Source organism: Schistocerca piceifrons, chromosome 9, assembly GCF_021461385.2.
Source record: "Schistocerca piceifrons isolate TAMUIC-IGC-003096 chromosome 9, iqSchPice1.1, whole genome shotgun sequence".
NCBI classification, from domain to species: Eukaryota; Metazoa; Arthropoda; class Insecta; order Orthoptera; family Acrididae; genus Schistocerca; species Schistocerca piceifrons.
The window spans coordinates 88,648,019-88,671,691 of record NC_060146.1 but is presented as its reverse complement, the minus strand read 5'-3'; the positions used below and the strand labels follow the sequence as shown (position 1 = coordinate 88,671,691).

General features: G+C 46.1%; 1 non-coding gene across 1 annotated transcript; it reads right to left on the bottom strand.

Annotated features, from left to right (window-relative positions):
* Positions 1 to 22,991: 22,991 nt before the first annotated feature.
* On the bottom strand, positions 22,992 to 23,066 carry Trnat-ugu. Its single transcript has one exon. It is a non-coding gene; the product is annotated as a tRNA-Thr (tRNA).
* Between the last annotated feature and the right edge of the window lie 607 nt (positions 23,067 to 23,673).

Below are 23,673 nucleotides of genomic sequence, written 5' to 3'. Positions count from 1 at the left end.
GAGGATAATTTGTAAATTGTTCATTGTGTTTTATTCAGCACTGATCTGAAGGTTATAATAAAATTATTGTGATTAAGTAGAGCCTTTACTTTCAGTAGTTGATCCTGAATTCACCCTTTTGCTTTATTTTATTTTTGTGTATGTGTTTGATGTCATGGAACACCCTAAGTGTTCGTGATCGTTCATGTTTGGAAGTAAAAACAGGTGTGATTTATCGTCAACACTGCCACCGCAGATTAATTAGGGGTGATAGAGACACATTTAAATCTAGCGTTATCCGTTTTTGCGTACAGTTCCACTACCAATTTCTCTGTAAGTTGTTCGTCAGGGGCGAACACACGCAAAAATCGGACAAGCAACGGGTGGGGTGTTACAATGCTAAAGGCAAACAAAAAAAAAGACGCACCTCGAAGGAATTATCCTAATGTGAAGGAAATCGGCAGATGTGATGTTCATTTACAGAGAAACAAATTATTACTGTGGTGTCACCGCCAGACACCACACTTGCTAGGTGCTAGCCTTTAAATCGGCCGCGGTCCGTTAATATACGTCGGACCCGCGTGTCGCCACTATCAGTGATTGCAGACCGAGCGCCGCCACACGGCAGGTCTAGAGAGACTTCCTAGCACTCGCCCCAGTTGTACAGCCGACTTTGCTAGCGATGGTTCACTGACAAATTACGCTCTCATTTGCCGAGACGATAGTTAGCATAGCCTTCAGCTACGCTATTTGCTACGACCTAGCAAGGCGCCATTACCAGTTACTATTGAGATTATGAATAATGTACCGTCAAGAGCGATGTTCACCATTTATGGATTAAAGTTAAGTATTCCACCTGCTACGTCAGTTTTTTCTAAAGTCTAATTTCCTTGTCCTGTTCCAGACCTCACGCCAGCCTGCGTGAGCTAAAACGCGTGGCTTTCGGCTTCCTCTAGTATACCGGGTTGGCTCTCTTGCCAACCCACAGCAATTACAATTTCAGAAAAATTCGATAATTTATTCTAGAGATAGAGCTTCACAAACTGAGGAAGTCAGTATCGCGTTTGTCCTCCTCTGGCCCTTGCGCAAGCATTTATTCGACTTGGGATTGACAGAGTTATTGGATGTCCTTCTGAAGGATATCTGCCCGTTTCTCTCCAATTGGCGTGTCAGATCGTCAAACTCCTAAGGTAATTGGAGGGCCGCGCCCCTAATGCTGCGAACGTTCTCAGTCGGGGAGAGATCCGACGACCTCGCTGGGCCAATGTATGGTTTGGCAAGCGCAAGGACAAGTGCTGCGGATGACGGCCCAAGTGGTCCTGCTATGGAAACAAATGGCACCCCAGGCCGTCACTCCTGGCTATCGGGCAGTATGGCGGATGACAGTCAGGTTGATATCCCACCACTGTTCGGGGCGTCTACAGACTCATCTTTGTTGTTCATCGAGACTCAGTTGGAAGCGGGTCTCATCACTGAAGACAATTTCACTACAGTCACTGAGATTCCAGGCCGAAGACGTGAATCTAGACGACCTGGACAGTAGTGGGATACCAACTATACTGTCACCCGCCATACCTCAGGACGACGAGGAATGTAGTGTGGGGTGCCATTTCACTCATAGCAGGTCCCTTTGAGTTGTTATCAGCGGCACCCTTACAGAACAGTGCTATGTCATCGATGTTTTACGCCTCGGTTTGTTATCTTTCTTGGGAAACCATCTTGGGCTTACATTTTAGCAAGATAATGCCCGTCCGCAGAGGGTGAGAATTTCTACTGCTTCTCTTCATGCTTACCGAACCCTACCTTGGCCAGCAAGGTCGCTGAATCTCACCCCAATTGAGAACGTTTGCAACGTTACCGGCAGTACCCTTCAACCATCTGGGGAGTTTGACAATCTGATGCGCCAATTGGAGAGAATGTTGCAAGACATACCTCACGAGGACATCCAGCAACTCAGCCAAGCAATGCCAAATCGAATAACAGCTTGCGTACGGGACGGACTTGGACCAACGCATTATTGACTTTCTTAATTTGTTGAGCTCTTTTCTTTTGAATAAATCATCCAATTTTTTGTTCCAAACTGTAAACATTTGTTTGTCTGTACATGCACGTGAGCAAGATGAATTAGACAGGGGAAATAACCTCTGACTTCAAGAAGAATATAATAACTACAATCCCAAAGAAAGCAAGTGTTATAGGTGTGAAAATTACCGTACTATGAGCTTAATAACTCACAGCTGCAAAATACTGAAACAGACGAATAGAGAAGCTGGTAGAATACGACATTGGGCAAGACCAGTTTGGACTCTGTAGAAATGTTGGAACACATGAGCCAATACTGACCCTACACTTATCTTACAAGGTAAGGAAAGTCAAACCTACGTTTCTAGCATTTGTAGACTGAGAGAAATCTTTCGACACTGTTCACTGGAATACTCTCTTTCAAATTCTGAAGGTGGCAAGGGTCAAATACAGGGAGCGAAAGGCTACTTACAGTTTTTACAGAAACCAAATGGCAGTTACGAGAGTCGTCGGACACGAAAGAGAAGGAGTGGGTGGGAAGGGAGTGAGACATTGTTGTAGCCTATCCCCAATGTTATTCAAGCCGTAAAGGAGCAAAATAAAAATTCGGAGTAGGAATTAAAATCCACAGAGAAGAAATAAAATCTTTGAGGTTTGCCGATGATATCGTAATTCTGTCAAAGACAGCAAAAGCCCTGGAAGAGCCGTTGAACGGAATGGACAGTGTCTTGAAAGGAGGATATAAGATGAACATCAACAAAAGCAAAAGTGAGGATAATGGAACGTAGTCGAGTTAACTCGGGTGATGCTGAGCGAATTAGATTAGGAAATGAGACACTCCAAGTAGTAGATGAGTTTTGTTACCTGGGAAGCAAAATAAATGGTGATGGTCGAAGTAGAGAGGATATAATATGTAGACTGGCCATGGAAAGGAAAGTGTTTCTGAACAGGAGAAATTTGTTAACATCGAGTATAGATTTGTCAGGAAGTCTTTTCTAGAAGTATTTGTATGGAGTGTAGGCATCTATGGATGTGAAACATGGACGATAAATAGTTTAGTTAAGAAGAGAATAGAAGGTTTTGAAATCTGGTGCTACAGAAGAATGCTGAAGATTACATGGGTAGATCACGTAACTAATGGGGAGCTCCTGAGTAGAATTGGGGAGAAGAGGACTTCGTGGCACAACTTGACCAGAAGAAGGGATCGATTGGTAGGACATGTTCTGAAGCATCAAGGCATCACCAATTTAGTATTGGATGGTTTCGTGGAGTGTAAAAATCGTAGAGGGAGACGACGAGATGAGTACACTAAGCAGATTCAGAAGAACGTAGGTAGCAGTAGTTATTAGGAGATGAGGAGGCTTGCACAGGATAAAGTAGCATGGAGGGCTGCATCAAGCCAGTCTCTGGACTGAAGACCACAACAACAACATGTACGTCACGTCCACCGATTTGCGTCCCGTTCGGATAGTTCCTTCGTGGTGCGTCGTTTCGTTTTGTTTTGGAGTGTACTTACTTAGACTGTCCAGCCACATTAATGCGACCACCTGTCAAAAGCCAAAATAACCACAGTTTGTGTGCGGATCAAAGCGTGACTTGCAGGAGGAGAGTCAGTGAGGTTCTGGAAGGCAGTGTCGGGGATGTGCAGCAATGTCGTCGCCAGCCGCGCTTCGTTTCCCAGTGGAGGATGCATGGCGCGTACAGCCCGATCGAGGTGGTCCCAGAGATTCTCAAATCTGAGGAGTTTGCTAGCCAGGGGAGTACGGTGAACTACAGTACTTATGTGGTACTGCTAGGATGGATGTCCAGCGCATAATGCACTGCGTGCAATCTTCCTCTGAAACAAAGGCATACAGCCAAATCGATTGGTCGTAGACGAACAGTGGATTCACTTGCTCGGTCTGCTGGCTTAACTCCTCTATTCGTCTTCGAGGATGTGTAAAAGACGTCTGCCGTGGTATTACAACAACTCTGCTTGGAATTCAAAGAAGAACAGAAGCGGCTATGCATTCTTTCATCCCGCTGTTCTTGGTTACCACTTTGAGCATCTTTGCTCTGCCCCTCTTTGGCCGGCGGGAGTGGTCGAGCGGTTGTAGGCTCTACAGTCTGGAACTGCGCGACCGCTACGGTCGCAGATTCGAATCCTGCCTCGGGCATGGTTATGTGTGATGTCCTTAGGTTAGTAAGGTTCAAGTAGTTTTAAGTTCTAGCGGACTGATGACCACAGATGTTAAGGCCCATAGTGCTCAGAGCCATTTGAACCATTTTTGAAACCCTCTTTGTGGCCACACTGTATTACAGTAATACAAAATGGATAGGGTTATACACTCAGTCTCATAAATTAAGGATAATGCTGATACATGGTGAGACAACTCTCTGGTGGGCGGTTTGCGTGTTTAAATCACCTCGGGGTATCACCCTGCGGTGCATTTGACCTGCGGTCGTCGCACGGTGGCGCTGGCAGCAGTCCACATACGCAGAGGTTTGTTGGTGCATGTCAGAGTACGGTGCAGCGAGTAAGTGTGCAGACGTTTTCAGACGGGCTAATGGTGACTGTGTGTTGAAAATGCCTCAATGAACACATATTGATGACGTTATGAGGGATAGAATACTAGGGCGAGGGGAGGCTAGTCAAACACAGCAGGTCGTAGCACGGGCCCTCCGTGTGCCACAAAGTGTGATCTCAAGACTATGGCAACGATTCCAGCAGACAGGAAACGTGTCCAGGCGCTACAGTACGGGACGTCCACAGTGTACAACACCACAAGAAGACCGATATCTCACCATCAGTGCCCGCATACGCCACGGAGTGTTGCAGGTTGCCTTGCCCGAGACCTTACCGAAGCCACCGGAACAGTTATCTCCAGACACACAGTCTACAGACGACCGAACAGACATGATTTATTCGCCCGGAGACCTGCAAGATGCATTCCACTGACCCCTGATCACAGGAGAGCCCGTAAAGCCTGGTGTCAAGAACACAGTGCATCATGATTAGAACAGTGGTCCCAGGTTATGTTCACGGACGAGTCCAGGTATAGTCTGAACAGTGATTCTCGCCGGGTTTTCATCTGGCTGAACGAGGAACAAGATACCAACCCCTTGATGTCCTTCAAAGGGACCTGTATGGAGGTCGTGGTTTGATGGTGCGGGGTAGGGTGGTGCGCGTACACCCCTGCATGTCTTTGACAGAGGAACTGTAACAGGTCAGGTGTATCGGAACGTCATTCTGCACCAGTATGTACGCGTTTTCAGGGGTGCAGTGGGTCCCACCTTCCTCCTGGTGGATGATAACGCACGGCCCCACCGAGTATGCCATCGTGGAGGAGTACTTCGAAACAGTAGATATTAGGCGAATGGAGTGGCCTGCCTGTTCTCCAGACCTAAAGCTCATCGAGCACGTCAGGGATGCTCTCGGTCGACGTATCGCTGCACGTCTTCAAACCCCTACGACACTTGAGGAGTTCCGACAGCCACTGGTGCAAGAATGGGAGGCTATACCCCAGCAGCTGCTCGACCACCTGATCCAGAGTATGGCAACCCTTTGTGCGACCTGTGTACGTGTGCATGTTGATCATATCCCATATTGTTATCGGGGTACATGGGCAGGAAACACTGGCGTTTTGTAGTACGGTTTTCTCAACTTATCACCAATACCGTGGACTTATAGATCTGTGTCGTGTGTATCCCCTATGTGCATATGCCATCAGCGACAGTTTTGAGTAGTGCCGCGTTGTGTGGCACTACATTCTGCAATTATCCTTAATTTATGAGCATGAGTTTAGTATTATGTCCGTAAATTCTAATCAGCTGAGAGACTAGGGAACGGAGGCCTTTTGCATGGTCTGCGAAAACAGTCGATGCCACATTTACCTTCACTAGACTAGAGTCTGGTAAGGGCATTTGGCCTACTATTGCTAAACTGCAATTTGGATTGTGGTTTGTGGATATGTGATGCAAAATTGAAAATCAAACTATGGGTCTTCACTTCTGTGGTCATCAGTCCCCTAGAACGTAGAACTACTTAAACCTAACTAACCTAAGGACACCACACGCATCTATGCCCGATGCAGGATTCGAACCTGCGACCGTAGCGGTCGCGCGGCTCCAGACTGTAGCGCCTAGAACCGCTCGGCCAATCCGGCCGACCCCGATAATTCGATCGTGCAATAGCGCGCACGAAAAATTCCCCTTTGGACTGCCTCTGGTGCTCTCCATGACCTCGCCAGGGGATTGTGAACCCCAAATGCGGACATTATGGCGATTCACTACTCCTCTGACAAAAACGGTCGCTTCATCGGAAAAGGCAATTCGTCTGAGATAATCATTATCGTCCTCAATACGTGATAGCATTTCGACCGCGAAGTCATATCGTCGTGTACTGTCATTGGGCAACAAGGCCTGAACGAGTTGCACTTTGTATGCACGAAACAATAAACGTTTGTGTAAAATGTCATGGAGAGAGCTTTTTGGCATATGTAATTCACGTCAGGCCCTGCGCACCGATTTCTTCGGACTTCGCAGAAAAGACTGCCTTGCAGCTTCCACCCTGTCTGCTGAGGTTCTTGGTCGCCCAGACCTCGGAAGGTCAGCAACCGATCCTGTGTTCTTGAACTTCTCATACCAGGCTTTAATGCTCTGGACATCAGGTGGGTTCCTTCCAAATGTTGTCTGCAAGTGTCTCTGCACTGTGGTTGGTGATCGTGTCTCATGGTACCACAGGACACACTGTGCCTTCTCCTGATTGGTTAACATGGCTTCTTGGGCACTGCACCTCATCCACTACTTACGTACTGCGAACCTAAAACAGAAAAAAAACTTTGATAGTTGTAAACAATTCGACACAAGTTTCACATTTGTATCTTACTTCTAGCCTGAGTTATCAATTTATGTAATCAGGGAAAGTCTTTTCGGACACCCTGTATTTTACATTGGAATGACGAAAGCAGTGGAATGCCTCCTAATGTCGTCAGGTTGGTATCCAACCGCTGTCCCGCGCGTCTCCAGCCACGTCTTCGACGTGGTTCCTATTGAGTGGAGTCGAAATCTATCCAGTGATGAGCCCCGCTTCGAACTGAGCCCCGATGTCCACTGAACCTGACTTTCGCCCGCCATGCGGCCCGGCAACCATCAGTGACGTCTGGGGCGCCGTTTCTTTTCATAGCAACACTCCTTCGATTGCCATCTGCAGCACCCTTGCAGCGCAGCGGTACGTCGACCATGTTCTACGCTCCTTTTGTTTCCCTTCATGGCAGTCAGCCACGCGCTTACATTTCAGCAAGGTTCAAATGGTTCAAATGGATCTGAGCACTATGGGACTTAACAGCTGAGATCAATCAGTCCCCTAGAACGTAGAACTACTTAAACCTAACTAACCTAAGGACATCACACACATCCATGCCCGAGGCAGGATTCGAACCTGCGAACGGAGCGGTCTCGCGGTTCCAGACTGACGCGCCTAGAACCGCACGGCCACACCGGCCGGCCATTTCAGCAAGGCAATGCCCATCCACACACAGGGACAGTTGCTGTCCATGCATCAGTACGGCTTTAGAAAGCATCGCTCCTGTGAAACTTAACTCGCCCTTTTTTCACATATCTTGCGAACCATGGGTGAAGGGTATCAGACGGATGCCATATTCCTTGACTTCCGGAAAGCGTTTGACTCGGTGTCCCACTGCAGACTCCCAACTAAGGTATGGGATTGGTTCCCAAGTATATGAGTGGCTCGAAGACTTCTTAAGTAATAGAACCCAGTACGTTGTCCTCGATGGTGAGTGTTCATCGGAGGTGAGGGTATCATCTGGAGTGCCCCAGGGAAGTGTGGTAGGTCCGCTGTTGTTTTCTATCTACATAAGTGATCTTTTGGATAGGGTGGATAGCAATGTGCGGCTGTTTGCTGATGATGCTGTGGTGTACGGGAAGGTATCGTCGTTGAGTGACTGTAGGGGGATACAAGATGACTTGGACAGGATTTGTGATTGGTGTAAAGAATGGCAGCTAACTCTAAAGATTGATAAATGTAAATTAATGCAGATGAATAGGAAATTGATAAATTTACTTATCTAGGCAGTAATATTACCTGGGATGGAAGGAGCAAGACAGAAGTGATAAGTAGAATTGATCAAGCAAAGGCTGCTTTTAACAAGAAGAAAAACATCTTAACATCTAAGAGCATCAGCCTTGAAATCAGGAAAAGATTTTTGAAATCATATGTGTGGAGTGTGGCATGCTATGGGTGTGAAATATGGATTCTCGGGACAGAGGAAGACCAGAAGCTAAATTCTTTTGAAATGTGGTGCTATAGACGCATGCTCAAAATAAAATGTATCGACAAGGTCACAAATGAAGTGGTTCTGGAAAGAGCAGGTGAGAAGAGAAGCTTCTGGAGTTTCATTGTTAAAAGAAGAGTGCAATTTACAGGCCATCTATTAAGACATAAGGACTCCTGAACACAATCATAGAGGGATATGTCGAGGGAAAAAGACCAAGAGGAAGACCACGACTGAGGTACATGGATCAAATCGTGAAAGATGTAGGATGTAACACCTATAAAGAAATGAAGAGAAAAGCTGAAAGACGCACAGAATGGAGACAAGCTGCCATTTTAGCTGTTGCAGACCAATCCTTGGATTGGCCACTACAGAAGAAGAAGAAGAAGAAGAGGAAAAAGAAACCTGTAATGTTTGAATACTCCATTAGTAGTGTAGCGTCGATTAAATATTTGGGCGTAACTTTGAGGAGCGATATGAAGTGGGACAAGCATGTAATGGCAGTTGTGGGGAAGGCGGATAGTCGTCTTCGGTTCGTTGGTAGAATTTTGGGAAGATGTGGTTCATCTTTAAAGGAGGCCGCTTATAAAACACTAATACGACATGTTCCTGCGTACTGCTCGAGCGTGTGGGATCCCTATCAGGTCGGATTGAAGGAGGACATAGAAGCAATTCAGAGGCGGGCTGCTAGATTTGTTACTGGTCGGTTTGATCATCACGCGAGTGTCACGGAAATGCTTCAAGGAACACCGGTGGGAGTCTCTAGAGGAAAGGAGGCGTTCTTTTCGTGAATCGCTACTGAGGAAATTTAGAGGACCAGCATTTGAGGCTGACTGCAGTACAATTTTACTGCCGCCAACTTACATTTCGCAGAAAGACCACAAAGATAAGATAAGAGAGATTAGGGCTCGTACAGAGGCATATAGGCAGTAATTTTTCCCTCGTTCTGTTTGGGAGTGGAACAGGGAGAGAAGATGCTAGTTGTGGTACGAGATACCCTCCGCCACTCACCGTATGGTGGATTGTGGAGTATGTATGTAGATGTAGATGAAAACAGTTTCTACTGCTTGTCTTCGTGCCTAGAGAAACCTACTTTCGCCAGCAAGGTCGCCGGATCGCTTCCAAATTGAAAATGTTTGGAGGATTATCGATAGGGCCCTGCAGCCAGCTCGGGATGTTGAGGATCTAGCTCCCCACTTGGACAGAATTTGGCACGGTATCCCGCAGGATAGCCACCATCTCTGGCAATCGATGCCAAGTCGAGTAACTGCTGGCGTAAGGGCCAGACGTGGACCATCGCGTTACTGACTTGCTCGATTTATGAAGCTCGTTCTCTGATTAAACCATCCAATTTTCTGAGATTGTGATCGTTTGTTTGTTTGTACATGTATATCACATCTACCGATTTCACGTACCATCCAGATAATTCTTCCGTGGTGTGTCCTAGAGTGTGTATACTAAGTGTAGATATTGCGTTGTGAATTCCTCCTGTTATTATTATTTACCGTATTGCTTTACCAGTGCAAGTGCGGTATTGACAACGTAAATTTACATAACATAACATGTAAATACAAATATACATATACACACATACATAATAATATAAACAGAACAAACACCAGTCATTATCAAATCTGAGCAAAGTTGAAATATAATCACAGCTACATTTCGTCAAAAAGTTATGTCCAAATGTGATAGCCATTTAATGGCAGAAGGGCTGGCATCCACGAAGTCTCTCCAGTCACCGTAGAATCTTCGCAGTGGGCAATCTTGTACTAGATGTTGTAATGTTTGTTCATCAGTTTCGCAGTCACACATTGCGTTATCATTGGTGCCCCATTTGTATAGCATGGATTTAGTTCTCGCGTGTCCAGTTCTCGCACGGTTAAGCTGGCACCAGAACTTACGAGGAAGCTGTATTCCTCGGAGTTGTTGGCTGGGGTCCTCTAAATTATGTCGGTTAATGCCACTATTGTTCCACTTGGTTTTCCAGGATTTGTGGCAGTCATAGGTATTTCCTTGGGCAAGTGTTCTGTCTTCCCATATTGGCGCTCTTGATTTAAGGCGATATCGACAGCGGTCATCTAGTACTTGGTGTATCGGTAGCACTCTTGCCTTATCTGCATAATTTATTTTTTGCCATTCCTCAATTGTTACCTGCTGTCTACGGATTTCAGGCGAAGTGATGTTTGAGAGGACATGAAGTCATTGTAGAGGTGTTGTCTTTAGTGTAAGTGGGACACGTGTGTAAACAACCTCCAAGATGGTGTCTCCCGGGCAACGGGCTGCGTCAGCAGCACGGCAGAAAGTTTACACAAACGGCGACCGAACTGGACGGAGAGTCCCTCGCGGTCAACAGCAGCAAGTGCATCCTCAGCGAAGAAACCGTCTGAGCGCTAAGACAACTAATATCGGATCATCAGTCCATATTATGTAGCTAAACATACGAGGGCAGTTCAATAAGTAATGCAACACATTTTTTTCTGAAACAGGGGTTGTTTTATTCAGCATTGAAATACACCAGGTTATTCCCCAATCTTTTAGCTACACAACACTATTTTTCAACGTAATCTCCATTCAATGCTACGGCCTTAGGCCACCTTGAAATGAGGGCCTGTATGCCTGCAAGGTACCATTCCACTGGTCGATGTCGGAGCCAACGTCGTACTGCATCAATAACTTCTTCATCATCGGCGTAGTGCCTCCCATGGATTGCGTCCTTCATTGGGCCAAACATATGGAAATCTGACGGTACGAGATCGGGGCTGTAGGGTGCATGAGGAAGAACAGTCCACTGAAGTTTTGTGAGCTCCTCTCGGGTGCGAAGACTTGTGTGAGGTCTTGCGTTGTCATGAAGAAGGAGAAGTTCGTTCAGATTTTTGTGCCTACGAACACGCTGAAGTCGTTTCTTCAATTTCTGAAGAGTAGCACAATACACTTCAGAGTTGATCGTTTGACCATGGGGAAGGACATCGAACAGAATAACCCCTTCAGCGTCCCAGAAGACTGTAACCATGACTTTACCCGCTGAGGGTATGGCTTTAAACTTTTTCTTGGTAGGGGAGTGGGTGTGGCGCCACTCCATTGATTGCCGTTTTGTTTCAGGTTCAAAGTGATGAACCCATGTTTCATCGCCTGTAACAATCTTTGACAAGAAATTGTCACCCTCAGCCACATGACGAGCAAGCAATTCCGCACAGATGGTTCTCCTTTGCTCTTTATGGTGTTCGGTTAGACAACGAGGGACCCAGCGGGATTAAACCTTTGAATATCCCAACTGGTGAACAATTGTGACAGCAGTACCAACAGAGATGTCAAGTTGAGCACTGAGTTGTTTGATGGTGATCCGTCGATCATCTCGAACGAGTGTGTTCTCACGCTCCGCCATTGCAGGAGTCACAGCTGTGCACGGCCGGCCCGCACGCGGGAGATCAGACAGTCTTGCTTGACCTTGCGGCGATGATGACACACGCTTTGCCCAACGACTCACCGTGCTTTTGTCCACTGCCAGATCACCGTAGACATTCTGCAAGCGCCTATGAATATCTGAGATGCCCTGGTTTTCCGCCAAAAGAAACTCGATCACTGCCCATTGTTTGCAACGCACATCCGTTACAGACGCCATTTTAACAGCTCCGTACAGCGCTGCCACCTGTCGGAAGTCAATGAAACTATACGAGACGAAGCGGGAATGTTTGAAAATATTCCACAAGAAATTTCCGGTTTTTTCAACCAAAATTGGCCGAGAAAAAAAATGTGTTGCATTACTCATTGAACTGCCCTCGTAGAAGGCATCAGTCGCAGTAAATGCGAGCACCTAGGTAATACGGTTAAGGAATTCCTCCTGTAATTTCTATTTATTCTGCATTTCGGCAAAGAGTTTTCATCTCGCAGTGACCAGCGGCCTACGGGCTGTAATTATAGACCTGAATGCGGCCGTCGGTGGAAGACTGTGGGTTCCCTTTAGGGGAATGCTACACAGCTCACCGAACCCGAGAAGTAAAACAGCGGGGGGATCAATAGTGCTGCCGGCGAAACGGAAGACGGCTAAAAACATAAAGTGCGCTAACAGTTACGACCGCTGACCCAAAGGGGAACCCCTCGCAAAAGGAGGGAAAACGAGAAAATGGAGAGAAAGCAGGGAAACGAAGAATGAACGGGTCAGAGAGCATAGTAGTGATGCGGGAGCAGGGAGGAGAGCTGGGATGCTGCTGACCAATGGCGCGCTAGCGTCCAGCTATCCTGGAGGGAGAGGGGAAGGCGAGTGGACACCGCCTGACCAGTGGAGTGGCCACTCGACACGTGCCGCGGGCGACGGCTGGAGGGGCGATGGCTGGTGGGGGGAGAGGCGCCGGAGGAGGGGATGACGGCCGGCAGGGTGGGGGACGGAGGGGAGGGGGCAGCAGGCCGGACAGTCGGTGACCGCCGGCCGAGCATATTGACTGCCGCGGGCCTGGCGGGAAACAAAAAGCGAACGGCGCATGCGCAGTGGGGAGCCGCCGGCTCTCCGCCTGACCGCGCGGCGCGGCGCGCTCGGTCGATAGGTGTACGTGCGACGCGCCAGTCGACGCGCAGTATCGAGGTGAAACACCCCGCGTCAAGGGGACCGCCGCTTAAAGGGAAAGCCCGTCTGCGGGACACGTCCTGGACCGCCCCGAGAACCACTGTACGGCAACCAGCCGCTTTTTGCGAGGTTTATTTTGTAGGTCTCAGAATTAAAGTGGAGCGAGTGCATCAAATTCAGTATTGACAGAAAGGTCTGGAAAGGTATTGCACTCCAATTACTCAACCAGGGTTTGAAATCGTTTTCTAGCTTTAGGTATGGCTGGTAAGTGATTAAACAGACAATATACTGCCTTCCCTATATTATTGGACGATGAACTCGATTCCAGTAGCACGTTGCCTACCTTGCGGCGTCTGCGGATAACAAAATTTCATGTAGTTACTATTGATTATCTAATGACTTCCACCGGCAATAAAAATTCAGTTTTGTATATTTCACATATTTGCTCAACACTGTTAAAAAGTTAAAATGCTGTCGTAATCTACTACTACATCTACATCTACGTACGAATCCTGCAATACTACTGAACGGTGCATGGTGGAAGGTACTTTCTGCGACAATTCCTCCCCTATTCCATTCCAAACAGAGCAAGGGGAAAACGACTGTCTCAAAGCCTCCATACAAGCTCTGTTTTCGCGCTTCTTATCTTCATGGTGCTTACGGAAATGTACGATGCCGACAGTAGAAACGCTCTGCTGTCACCCCCAAATGCCGGTTCTCTGTACCTGCGCAATATTGTCTTGTGGTAAGATCATCATCCTCCCCATAGGGATTTACAATTCAATTGACGAAGCATCTCCATAAAACATGCCTGCTGATCGAATCTACCCGTAACAAATTCAACAGCCCGCCTCTGAATTCCAAATGTTCAAATGCGTGTGAATTCCTAAGGGAGCAAACTGCAGAGGTCATCGGTCCCTAGACTTACACACTACTTAAAGTAGCTTATGCTAAGAACAACACACGCCCACGCCCGAGGGAGGGGCCGCGCAATCCGTGACATGGCGCCTCTAACCGCGACGCCACTCCTCATGGCAATTACTTAGATGTCTCCTTTTAATCCGACCTGATGGGGATCACAAACACTCGAAAAGTACTCATGAATGAGGCGCACTAGCGTTCTATATGCCGTATCCTTTGTGGATGGGCTACACTTCCCCAAAAATTCTCGTAACAAAATAAAGTCCAACATTGGGCTTCCCTAGTACCGTCCTTGCGTGCTATTTCCATTCCATGTTGCGCTGCAACGTTACGTCTAGATATTTAATAGAAGTGACGATGTCTAGCTACTCCCTACTAATGCTGCATTCGAACGTTCCTGGACTGTTTTTCCTACTTGTCTGTATTAGCTTACATTTTTCAACATTTAGAGGAAGCTGTCGTTTATGACATCAACTAGAATTTCTGCCTTGTATAATCCAACACCTACTCAATGACGACGCCTTACCGCACACCACACGTTCATCAGCAAACAGCCATAAATTGCCGCTCGTCCTGTCCGTCACGTCATTATTTATATACAGAATAAAAGGGGTCGTATCACGTTTCCCTGGGCCACTGCTGACCGTACGTTTGTCTCTGATGAACACTCGCCGTCAAGGACCACATACTGGGTTCTTCTACTTAAAACTCCTCGAGTCGTTCACGTATCTCGGAACGAAAACCGTACGGTCACACGTTCGTCAACACTTTGCAGTGGGACACGGTGTCAGACACTTTCCGGAAATCTAGGAACACGGAATGTGCCTCTTGCCCTCCATCCTCGATTTGTAGGATATGATGTGAGGAAAGGGCAAGATGAGTTTGTTACTAAGAGCTACGGATGTTTGGCACCGTGAAGTCAAGTATGACAGTTTGAAACTGTGTGTATGTGATGAAGGAGCGCAGCTGGTGGCGCGCTAATTACACAGGCTGTACTCGTCCAGCAGTCGACAATGAGAGAACTTCGCCTCTTCCAACAAACCTTACACATAATTTCAAACGTTCCCTATACTTTGTTTCGCTCACAGCCGCATAAAACAATGAAAGGTAAACAGTTTATCATCTACTAAATGTTTGTTGTTGTGTCTTCAGCCATAAAAAGCTTTTACACGCTTAACGTATATATCGATATATAACGTAGATATCGAAATAGACGACAGAGGGATAGAGAAACAATTAAAATCGATCAAAAGAGGAAAGGCCTCTGGACCTGATGGGATACCAGTTCAATTTTACACAGAGTACGCGAAGAAACTTGCCCCCCTTCTTGCAGCGGTGTACCGTAGGTCTCTAGAAGAGCGTAGCGTTCCAAAGGATTGGAAAAGGGCACAGCTCATCCCCGTTTTCAAGAAGGGACGTCGAGCAGATGTGCAGAACTATAGACCTATATCTCTAACGTCGATCAGTTGTAGAATTTTGGAACACGTATTGTGTTCGAGTATAATGACTTTTCTGGAGACTAGAAATCTACTCTGTAGGAATCAGCATGGGTTTCGAAAGAGACGGTCATGTGAAATCCAGCTCACGTTATTCGTCCACGAGACTCAGAGGGCCATAGATACGGGTTCACAGGTAGATGCCGTGTTTCCTGACTTCCGCAAGGCGTACGATACAATTCCCCACAGTCGTTTAATGAACAAAGTAAGAGCATATGGACTATGAGACCAATTGTGTAATTGGATTGAAGAGTTCCTAGATAACAGGACGCAGCATGTCATTCTCAATGGAGAGAAGTCTTCCGAAGTAAGAGTGATTTCAGGTGTGCCGCAGGGGAGTGTCATAGGACCGTTGCTATTCTTAATATACATAAATGACCTTGTGGATGACATCGGAAGTTCACTGAGGCTTTTTGCGGATGATGCTGTGGTGTATCGAGAGGTTGTAACAATGGAAAATTGTACTGAAATGCAGGAGGATCTGCAGCGAATTGACGCATGGTGCAGGGAATGGCAATTGAATCTCAATGTAGACAAGTGTAATGTGCTGCGAATACACAGAAAGATAGATCCTTTATCATTTAGCTACAAAATAGCAGGTCAGCAACTGGAAGCAGTTAATACCATAAATTACCTGGGAGTACGCACTAGGAGTGATTTAAAATGGAATGATCATATAAAGTTGATCGTCGGTAAAGCAGATGCCAGACTGAGATTCATTGGAAGAATCCTAAGGAAATGCAATCCGAAAACAAAGGAAGTAGGTTACAGTACGCTTGTTCGCCCACTGCTTGAATACTGCTCAGCAGTGTGGGATCCGTACCAGATAGGGTTGATAGAAGATATAGAGAAGATCCAACGGAGAGCAGCGCGCTTCGTTACATGATCATTTAGTAATCGCGAAAGCGTTACGCAGATGATAGATAAACTCCTGTGGAAGACTCTGCAGGAGAGACGCTCAGTAGCTCGGTACGGGCTTTTGTCAAAGTTTCGAGAACATACCTTCACCGAAGAGTCAAGTAGTATATTGCTCCCTCCTACGTATATCTCGCGAAGAGACCATGAGGATAAAATCAGAGAGATTAGAGCCCACACAGAGGCATACCGACAATCCTTCTTTCCACGAACAATACGAGACTGGAATAGAAGGGAGAACCGATAGAGGTACTCAAGGTACCCTCCGCCACACACCGTCAGGTGGCTTGCGGAGTATGGATGTAGATAGATAGATAGATAACGTCAAATATTTAACACATTAACTCTGTTGTATAGTAATCAGAAATTTCTTTATATAGGGGAATCCGTTCTTTAAAGAACTGGTGTGTGTGTATAGGTGGTCGCAGGGGCCGGGAGGGGAGGGGTGGGGGGGGGGGGGGGGGGCACTAGTGTTACGCTACTGCTCGGAAGGATAAGTTTTGACAAGGTACAGGACTTGGTTCACATTCCCTCTGAAACTTTTAGGGAAGTGCTAGTAGTCCCCGTTCCCCCAACACACAGCTTGACCTTTTAAAGAATCTCACTGCCACGTATAAAACACCCGTCTGACGCATCTCGGTGCTCATGACGTCCTGTCTCCTGAACTACTTGTCGCCCTGTCTTTGAGGTGGTGGCTTACATACTTATTCTTGATTGTCGCTCAACTGTAGAAGCAGATTTCGACTCATGAAACCGTAAACAACACTGCACATGCTCTGCACCATTATATGACTCAATGACGACTGCTGGAATAACTCATTCGTGCATGCCAACTGGCGGGAACATTGGAACTATGAGTCTTGTATGGGAGTAAAAGTTGAAGATATCCTGCATTCAACGCTGCGCCAAACATTTCTGTAAGATATTATGGTTTTGACGATCAAAAGTGTTGTGTACATAGTTCCGCGTAGTCAGCGCGTGCACAACTTTCCCACCAGAGCGCGCCCCACTAAGCACAACAGTGCAGGCGCAGCGCTCGTCCGTCTCCGCACCATGAGATGGCGCTGCCATAGAGTCGGACCAAATTCTGCTTCCGCCAATCCGCGTATTAATATGTAACGCAGCCAATGAGATTGCTGCTAACATAGTACCTATTCTCCTCGCGGATCACACTCGCGCAGTGATACATGAACGCGCAAGGTATTATAACGAGTGTACAGACCTCCGATTAGTCAGTCTGCATTTGTCTGCATTAGTCTGCATTTGTCTGTAACAGTCTATAGTCAAGTTTCAGTCTGTGCCTAATAAGATTATCATATTCCTGTACATAGCCATGAAGATAAATGAATAGACACTTTTGTCAAGTATCAGAGATATGTGAGAATAAGATACCAAGGAAACTTCAGATTGTCAATTGTAAATAGCATCCAGAACCAAGTTAAGTAATTTTTCTGCTTGTTATTATTTTAAGAAATGTGTGTGAAAATTAATCAAGTTCTGTTTAAAGTTGGTCAATCTGCTACTCTAAGCCTGCAAGTGGCATTTCTATCGTCAGACCTAACGGCAGAAGATAAACACGCCACGATAAAACCACGAGACGCATTGCTGAGACTCGCCTACTTCGTTAGAGCGACAAGTCAAATAATCTGATGGTGTGTGTACTGACGGTTTTACAGTACGCACACCACAAAAAGTTACTTTTCTGAACTTATAAACACCCTGTAGTCTAGGGTAATTTGCGCGTTGTCACTCACAACGATCCAAGGCGTATACAGAAACTTTGATACCTGACTTACTGTGTTGAACTTCCAACCTAAGGTTGCTCTGACGTGACACAGGTCGTGGGGAACCTCCTAGTACCGCGCCTGACCTCCTTTTGCTCCGAGTAGTGCAGAGACTCGACGCGGCATGGACTCAACAAGTCGTTGGAAGTCCCCTGCAGAAATACTGAGCTATGCTGTCTCTAACTGTCCATAACAGCGAAAGTGTTCCCTGAGAAGGTTTTGTGTACCATTATGTCCCAATTATGTTCGATGGGGTTCGTGTTGGGCGATCTGGGAGGCCAAATCACTGTCTCTAATTTTCCAGAATATTCTTCAAACCGGAGGAAGTTATTGTCTGTTCTACGAGATTATGGAATAGGAGGCAAACTTTTGCAAGCAATTAATGGTCTTTACATAGTCAGGCAGCAGTTAGAGGTGACGGTAAATTGAGTTCATGGTTCAGAGCAGTTTCAGGGGTAAGACAAGGCTGCAGCCTGTCACCACTGTTGTTCATATTATTTATGGATCATAAGTTGAAAACAATAGACTGGATGGCTGACATTAAGATATGTGAACACAAAGTAAGCAGTCTCGCATATGCGGATGACTTAGTTGTGATGGCAGATTCGATTGAAAGTTTGCAAAGTAATATTTCAAAGCTAGATCAGAAATTTAAGGACTGTGGTATGAAGATTAGCATCTCCAAAACGAAAGTAATGTCAGTGGGAAAGAGATATAAACGGATTGAGTGAAGAATAGAAGGAACGAAGTTACAACAGGTGGACGGTTTCAAGTACTTAGGATGCATATTCTCACAGGATGGCAACATATTGAAAGAACTGGAAGCGAGGTGTAGCAAAGCTAATGCAGTGAGCGCTCAGCTACGATCTACTCTCTTCTGCAAGAGGGAAGTCAGTACCAAGACTAAGTTATCTGTGCACCGTTCAATCTTTCGACCAACTTTGTTGTATGGGAGCGAAAGCTAGGTGGATTCAGGTTACCTTATCAACGAGGTTGAGGTTACGGATATGAAAGCAGCTAGTATGATTGCAGGTACTAGTAGATGGGAACAATGGCAGTAGGGTGTCCACAATGAGCAACTCAAAGAAAAACTGGGAATGAACTCTATAGATGTAGCAGCCAGGGCGAACAGGCTTAGATGGTGGGGTCATGTTACACGCATGGGAGAAGCAAGGTTACCCAAGAGACTCATGGGTTCAGCAGTAAAGGGTAGGAGGAGTCGGGGTAGACAAAGGAGAAGGTACCTGCATTCGGCTAAGAATGATTTTGAAGTAATAGGCTTAACATCAGAAGAGGCACCAATGTTAGCACTGAATAGGGGATCATGGAGGAATTTTATAAGGGGGACTATGCTCCAGACTGAACGCTGAAAGGCATTATCAGTGTTAAATGATTATTATTATTATTATTATTATTATTATTATTATTATTATTATTATTCAAACCAGTCATGACCGGCTGTGTCCCGGTGACATGGAGTATTGTCATTCACAACAGTTCCGTCATTCTTTGGTAATATGAAGTCGATGAATAACCATCTCCAGTCAGTGGTCCGTTCGGTTGGACCAGTGGAACCAGTTCATTCAATGTAAACACAGTGCACACCATTATGGAGCCACCACAGCCTTGCACAGAGCCTTGTTGACAACTTGCATCAATGGCTTTGTGGGGCCCGCGTCACACTTGACCCTACCGTCAGCTCTCATCTGACCAGGCCACAGTTTTCCCGTCGTCTGGGTACAGCCTATAAGGTTACGAGCTGCAGGAGATGTCGCGCTGTTAGCAAAGGCACTCGCATCGCTCGTCTCCTGCCATTGCCCATCAACGCCAAACTGCGCCTCCCTGTCCTAACAGATACGTTCGTCGTACGACCTACACTACTGGCCATTAAAATTGCTACACCAAGAACAAATGCAGATGATAACCGGGTATTCATTGGACAAATATATTATACTAGAACTGACATGTGATTACATTTTCACGCAATTTGGGTGCATAGATCCTGAGAAATCAGTACCCAGAACAACCACCTCTGGCCGTAATGACGGCCTTGATACGCCTGGGCATTGAGTCAAACAGAGCTTGGATGGCGTGTACAGGTACAGCTGCCTATGCAGCTTCAACACGATACCACAGTTCATCAATAGTAGTGAATTGCTTATTGTGACGAGCCAGTTTCTCGGCCACCATTGACCAGAGGTTTTCAGTTGGTGAGAGATCTGGAGAATGTGCTGACCAGGGCAGCAGTCGAACATTTTCTGTATCCAGAAAAGCGCGTACAGGACCTGCAACATGCGGTCGTGCGTTATCCTGCTGAAATGTAGGATTTCGCAGGGATCGAATGAAGGGTAGAGCCACGGGTCATAACCCATCTGAAATGTAACGTGCACTGTTCAAGGTGCCGTCAATGCGAACAAGAGGTGACTGAGACGTGTAACCAATGGCACCCCATAACATCACGCCTGGTGATACGCCAGTATGGCGATGACGAATACACGCTTCCAATGTGCGTTGACCTAGATGACGCCAAACACGGATACAACCATCATGATCCTGTAAAGAGAACCTGGATTCATCCGAAAAAATGACGTTTTGCCATTCGTGCACCCAGGTTCGTCGTCGAGTACACTATCGCAGGCGCTCCTGTCTGTGATGCAGCGTCGAGGGTAACCGCAGCCTTAGTCTCCGAGCTGCTAGTCCATGCTGCTGCAAACGTCGTCGAACTGTTCGTGCAGATGGTTGTTGTTTTGCAAACGTCCCCATCTGTTGACTCACAGATCGAGACGTGGTTGCACGATCCGTTACAGCCATGCGTATAAGATACCTGTCATCTCGACTGCTTGTGATACGAGGCCGTTGGGATCCAGCACGGCGTTCCGTATTACCCTCCTGAACCCACAGATTCCATATTCTGCCAACAGTCATTGGATCCCGACCAACGCGAGCAGCAATGTCGCGATACGATAAACCACTATCGCGATAGGCTACAATCCGACCTTTATCAAAGTCGGAAATGTGATGGTACGCATTTCTCCTCCTTACACGAGGCATCACAACAACATTTCACCAGGTAACGTCGGTCAACTGCTGTTTGTGTATGAGAAATCGGTTGGAAAGTTTCCTCAGGTCAGCACGTTGTAGGTGTCGCCACCGGCGCCAACCTTGTGCAAGTGCTCTGAAAAGCTAATCATTTGCATATCACAACATCTTCTTCCTGTCGGTTAAATTTCGCGTATGTAGCACGTCATCTTCGTGGTGTAGCAATTTTAATGGCCAGTAGTGTACATTGATTTCTGCTGTTATTTCACGCAGTGTTGCTCGTCTGTTATCACTGAAAAATTTACGGAGGCGCTCTGCTCTCGGTTTTTAAGTGAAGGCTGTCGGCCATTGCTATGTCCGTGGTCAGAGGTAATGCCTGACGTTTCATATTCTTGACACTCTTGATCTCGGAATATTAAAATTCCCTCCAATTACCAATCTGGATTCAAAGTCTATTAACTCCCATCGTGCGGCCATAAGCTCGTCGGAAACCTGAGTACAAATGACAGCTCCGCCAATGCACTGCCCTTTTTTACCTTGTGTTCGAGATGCCACGAGTACATCCGTATGCTGTGCGTTTATTCCAGTATTCCATGACTTTTGTCACCTCATTGTATACCTATCAATGAGTAGATTATGACAGCATTTTAAATTCACTCAATAATTGTATGAAACACAAGAAATCATATTGTCATCTTTGGAAACTTGCATCTGGGACTGAGGAACGGGTGACGTTTTTCGCGGTTTTAGTGATACAGATTTGACATAAGATGTATTGGTAAATAATCGTTTCATATGGGGACAAACACGAATGAGTTTCTTATTATACTGTATAAACATACGCACATTTCATAATCTGAGTATTCCTAGAAGCTGTGCTTATAAAACCTGTAATATTATTATACCTGTCACACCCGCGTACTGCCGGTCGGTGTGGCCGAGCGGTTCTAGGCGCTTCAGTCTAGAACCGTGCGACCGCTACGATCGCAGGTTCGAATCCTGCCTAGGGCATGTACGTGTGTGATGTTCTTAGGTTAGTTATGTTTAAGTAGTTCTAAGTTCTAGGGGACTGATGACCTCAGATGTTAAGTCCCGTAGTGCTCAGAGCCATTTGAACCAATTTGAACACCCGCGTACTGAAGTGTTGCTTGTGGTTCTAGTCTTAAACAATATAATAATCATCATCTTGATTCTGTTAAGTCTCAGAGCTGTATTCAACTACACTGGACCACTGTATATATATTTTGCTGACATACAGAGAGTGAGGTGTTCGATATCGTTCACTTGCTGGACTTGGCGGTTCATTCATAAGGTTAATCTCTATGCTCGCTTGCCAGGGTGTCTTCTAATCTTCCTTCTCCTCTCTTTTCCAGATTACTCCCTCGAAAGGAAGTACACAGTGTGTGGAAAACTGTTTCGAACTGAACATAAAGCAAGAGCCTTTTTCAAATGACAGGCATCGTATATTTATCCAACCGACAGCCTGCCCCTGTGTGACCACTTCGCTGTTAGTTATGGAATTACCCTGCGAATATTGGTTTATTCCTCTTAACTGAATTCACCATTGTAATCCAACCCCCTGGCACATAACTGTATTACTCCTTTTTACTAACGTATTCAGTTATACCGGAGATACCACTGCTGGGCAAGAATGAATGGGCAGCTACTAGCGTGTAGAACATTTTGAAGTTTCCTTTTAGTCCGGTGCACGAGTAAAAAATACAAGATGCTGTTCACAGTTCTGTTTATGTCTTATCCCTCTTCGTCAAACTACTGAAACCCAAATACACGATTCACTGTTTATTTTTAAACCAAAATGATATGAGCTCGCCGGACAAGTAATCAGTCATCCCAGTGAGCAAGCACAGATGAGTCGTTTAGCACCTACAGGCTCACTGCCTCTAAGTGAGAAGCATAAGGAAGTAATTAGAATTATATATTAATGCCTTCAGCTGCCGACGGACGTTGATATATATCAACAAGGACAGGTGAAACTGTGTGCCCCGACCGGGACTCGAACCCGGGATCTCCTGCTTACATGGCAGATGCTCTATCCATCTGAGCCACCGAGGGCACAGAGGATAGTGCGACTGCAGGGACTATTTCGCGCACGCCTCCCGCGAGACCCACATTCTCACCTTATATGTCCACACACTACATTCGTAGTGTCCCTACCCAACACACTCATTACTCGTGGAAGACGTTCTTCCAAGTCCCGTATGAGTTCGGGTAATATGTGTACATCCGCACAGAAGAAGAAGGTCATGGCCGATATTGATAGAACTATATACTTATATGGATACGGTGTCTGTTCTTTCGGACATGTCCCAAAAAACAGACACCATTGATGACCTGCAGCCGTCTAGAACGAAATTAGAATTATTAGAATTATATATTAATACCTTCAGCTGCTGACGGGCGTTGAGATATATCAAGTGACAACATAGTTGCCCCATTTATGAAAAAGAGACATGAAAACTTTTAAATTAGCACTAAATCTCCGTTTAGCCTTCTACGGTAAGTCTCTATATACGAGAGTTGGAACTTTAATTGTGGCAACTATTTATTTACAGCTCGTAAAAAATAGATACGTGTTTCAAAGTTTTACTGACCTTCAAAGTAGTCACTAGCATTGTGTATAACCCGTTGCCAGCGATGTGGAAGTAGTAGGATACTCTTAG